The following is a 3,949-nucleotide window of genomic DNA, read 5'->3' on the forward strand; positions in this document are numbered from 1 at the left end:
AGAATCTCACACTACCGGGGTTGATCACCCAGGTGTCTTATGCAAGATTTCCCCTTCGATAACAAAAAAAAAAAAAAAAAAAAAAAAAAAAAAAAAAAAAAAAAAAAAAAAAAAAAAAAAAGGTAGCCAAATGCCTCGTCATCTAATTAGTGACGCGCATGAATGGATTAACGAGATTCCCTCTGTCCCTATCTACTATCTAGCGAAACCACAGCCAAGGGAACGGGCTTGGATGCACTAGCGGGGAAAGAAGACCCTGTTGAGCTTGACTCTAGTCTGGCATTGTAAGGCGATATAGGAGGTGCAGCATAGGTGGGAGGGCTTCCTCGTGGAGCTCGCCTCTGAGATACCACCACTCTTACTGTTGCCTTACTTACATGATTGGGTGGAACAAGCGCGGGCCCCAGGTCCGGATCGTGCGCGCACCTCCTCCGGGGGGCTGTGGCGGCGGTTCGCCTGCGCGCGCCCAATGCGCCGTGTTTCTCGCTCAGCGTCCAGTGTGTCGCTGGGTGGTGCCGCCGGGGAGACTGCATCGTAGCATCGTCGTGTGTAGCGTGTTACCCGCTTGTCCGACCGTGAGCCGTGGCCCGCAAGGGTACAAGCTTGCGTACGTCGGTGCATTCGTGGTGCACTGCTTCTGCGCGGTCGATCGTTTATGATGTCACGTTTGCCCCCGGTTCCGCGCGCCGCCCGGCTCGAAGACTCCTGGACAGGTCCTTTCGGTCCACGTCATGGACAGTGCCAGGTGCGGAGTTTGACTGGGGCGGTACATCTCCAAAACGATAACGGAGGTGTCCAAAGGTCAGCTCAGTGTGGACAGAAACCACACGCTGAGCATAAGGACAAAAGCTGGCTTGATCCCAACGTTCAGTACACTTCGGGACAGCGAAAGCTTGGCCTTACGATCCTTTTGGTTATAACGAGTTTTTAGCAAGAGGTGTCAGAAAAGTTACCACAGGGATAACTGGCTTTTTTTTTTGTTATATCGAGTGGATTTTTATTGATCGTATGTTACATCGAAAAGAAAACCCAGCCCTCTCATAATCCGACCCTTATGCCCTGCGAAGGGATTTAAGGGTGGACGTGATGCTCATAGGGAGCCTAACTTTTTAGCCGTGCGTTCGCACCTTTCCGTTTATTTTAGTTGAAATTCTATTTTCCAAACTGTTCTTCTGAATTCAGTCCCTTAAGGGGAGCCCTATATCTGTACCGAAGCACCTTTCTTTTTTTTTACACTTTCGTTGTTCTTTTTACTAAAGTTAGCTTTAGCGTGCCGCTCTTTCGGCTTCGGCTGCTGCTGCCTGCTGGGCAGCATCAAGTCCGCCTCGCTCGACGTCATCGGGTTCATCGTCACTTTCGCTCGACCAGGCATCATGGCCGAACAGCGCTCGTAGCATTTGGATTCCACCGTTCCGAATCATTCGTTGTCTTTCCCGCCAGCGGGCCACTCTCCGTCGCCCATCTTCGAGGCGAGCGGCCTCCCTGGGTGTTGGTGGTGGAGCTGGTGGAGTAGGTTGACTTCTCCTATTGCGCTGGCGGTAGGCACGATTTGCCTCATTGTGGAGCTGCCGCCGTTCTTCAGTGCGGCGTTCGTCTTCCTCTCGCTGTAGCTGCTGTTGTATTTCAGCTTCCTCACGATTGGAAGCAGCCCGCTGTTCTCGTTCCGTGTCCCAGTCACGCTGCAGCGTTGTTGTTATTCGACGTGCCGCCTCACAGAAGCTGCTCCAGTTGTCTTGGCTGCCCATAAGGAAGTCCTGAAGACTGTCCGGCGTGACCGGATTCGGCCCCAGTTCACCAAAGTACTCCATCCTCACTCGAGCAAACCTGGGGCATTCGAAGATGGCGTGATGGGCATTTTCCGGAACACCCGCACAGCTGCGACAGTCAGGGGATTCCGTAAAGCCGTTGATGGCCAGGTACTCTCTGAAGAACCCATGTCCAGAGAGCACCTGGGCCAAGTGGAAGGTCATCTCCCCGTGTCTCCGGCCTTGCCAAGCGCTGATGTCGCGGATTATCCGATGCGTCCACCGGGTGTATCTGGAGGTGTCGGCCTCGGCGTCCCATTGGCTCTGCCACATCGTGATGGTGCGCTGCCTCTCCTCCAACCGGATGGCTGCCTTCGTTATCGACCGACCCGGATCATTAACACGCTCGAACACTCGCGCATCCTCCTCTATCAAGAGACAGATGGGGGTCAGCCCGGCGAGGAGGGTGGCGGTCTCATACCTTACGGTACGGAAGGTGCGTGCCACCCTCCGTGCTGAGACTCGCTGAACCCTCTCCAAAAGTCGACGACACTCTCTCTTCGTCACCTCGCCATGCCAGATGGGCGCAGCATATCGGATGACCGACTCTGCGACCGAGGCCAACAGTCGCGCTTTGCTGGTCTTTGGTCCACTGTGGTTGCGCAAGAGGCGGGTAACGGCATCTGCTATCTTCCTTGCCCGAGTGGTTACCTCTCGGACATGGGGCAGCCACGATAGGTGATCGTGAAGGGTCACCCCAAGGTAACGCATCGTGCGGGAAGATGTCACCTCCACGTCCCCTACTCTTATGGTGACCTGCGTAGGGTTCTTCGTGCTGGAGATAAGCACGCACTCCGTCTTTTCCGGCGCAATCTGGAGATGATGTTGAGCCATCCAGTGAGAGACACTGGCGACCGCCTCCTCGGCTGCAGCCTTCACTGCATTTACGTCGATGCCCGGAATCAGCAGCACCAAGTCGTCAGCATACGCCACCATCTCGCAGTCCTGCGGAAGGGCGACGTCCAGAACTCCATCGTACATGGTGTTCCACAGGGTGGGGCCAAGAATCGAACCCTGTGGAACACCAGCCGTGATGGACCGAGTTACTGGGCCGTCGGATGTCTCGAAGACCAACTCTCGGTTCTCGAAGTAGCTCCTCACGATTCTTTGCAGACCAGCAGGTACTCCTTTCATCTGCAGTGCAGTGGCGATGGCCTGCCAGCTTGCCGTATTGAAGGCATTCTTGACATCCATTGACACGACCAGCAGGAACCTGTTATCCCGCCCGTTCGTGCGGCGGAATCTCATCGCGCTCTGACCAGCCTCGATCACTGTTCGAATGGCGCCAATTGTAGATCGCCCCCTCCGGAAGCCATGCTGCCTGTCTGACAGCCTCACCGCAGCAGGATCTTCCAGGTGGTTGTGAAGTCTGTTTAGAATGAGCTTCTCCAGCACTTTCCCTAAGGCATCCAGCATGCACAAAGGTCGGTATGACCCGTTGCTACCCGGTGGTTTCCCCGGCTTGGGGAGCAGTACCAACCGCTGTCGTTTCCATGGTGCTGGAAATGTAGCCGTTTCCAGACAGCTTTGGTACAACGCCTGGAAAACGTCCGTGTACGCAAGGATTGCAGCCTTGACAGCGGCGTTCGGAATTCCGTCAAGGCCCGGCGCTTTTTTGTTCGGCATGGTGCTAGCTATCAGACGGAGTTCCGGGATCGTGACTTGGGTCCATGGAGTCTGCTGGTCTGCAGGCTGTTCCTGTTCTTCCTCGGAACTGATGCTGGGCCAGTTGAAGGGCGGATGTTGCGGGAAAAGCTCTGTAACGATGCTTTCAAGCCTCGCTCTCTCCGTCTCGGGTGGGGCCCTTCCACCGCGAAGACGGGAGAGGACTACTAAGTACCCGGCTCCGAAAACGTTTTCCTCCGCAGCATCGATCAATTCCTGGAAGGCAGCCTTTTTGCTGGCACGTATAGCTCTATCCAGCTCAGCTTTAGCTGTTCTGTATTGGGCTGCAGCCAGACTTCGGTTCTGGAGATCACTTGTCTGCTGCATGCGATCTCTCGTCTGCTCGCAGTTTTGCCTAAGCAGAGCAATCAGTGGCGTCCACCAGTAAACGTCCCGATGAGGGTCGGGGAAAGACGACGTCATCCTTTGCATGGTTTTCTCGCAGGCCGATATCATTGCCGAGATCATTCCCTGGTGAT

General features: G+C 55.0%; 1 protein-coding gene across 1 annotated transcript in view; it reads right to left on the reverse strand.

Moving 5' to 3' along the window:
- Nucleotides 1–609: 609 nt before the first annotated feature.
- The window catches only part of LOC133395000 (J domain-containing protein DDB_G0295729-like), a 7,442-nt gene continuing 4,102 nt past the window's right edge, over nt 610–3,949 (reverse strand). Inside the window, exon 2 of the mRNA XM_061663252.1 lies at nt 610–3,949. This exon is cut by the window's right edge and continues 2,846 nt beyond it. The gene's annotated coding sequence lies outside the window, so the exon portion shown is untranslated.

The sequence above is a fragment of the Anopheles gambiae genome, assembly GCF_943734735.2.
Source record: "Anopheles gambiae chromosome X unlocalized genomic scaffold, idAnoGambNW_F1_1 X_unloc_96, whole genome shotgun sequence".
Taxonomy (NCBI): domain Eukaryota; kingdom Metazoa; phylum Arthropoda; class Insecta; order Diptera; family Culicidae; genus Anopheles; species Anopheles gambiae.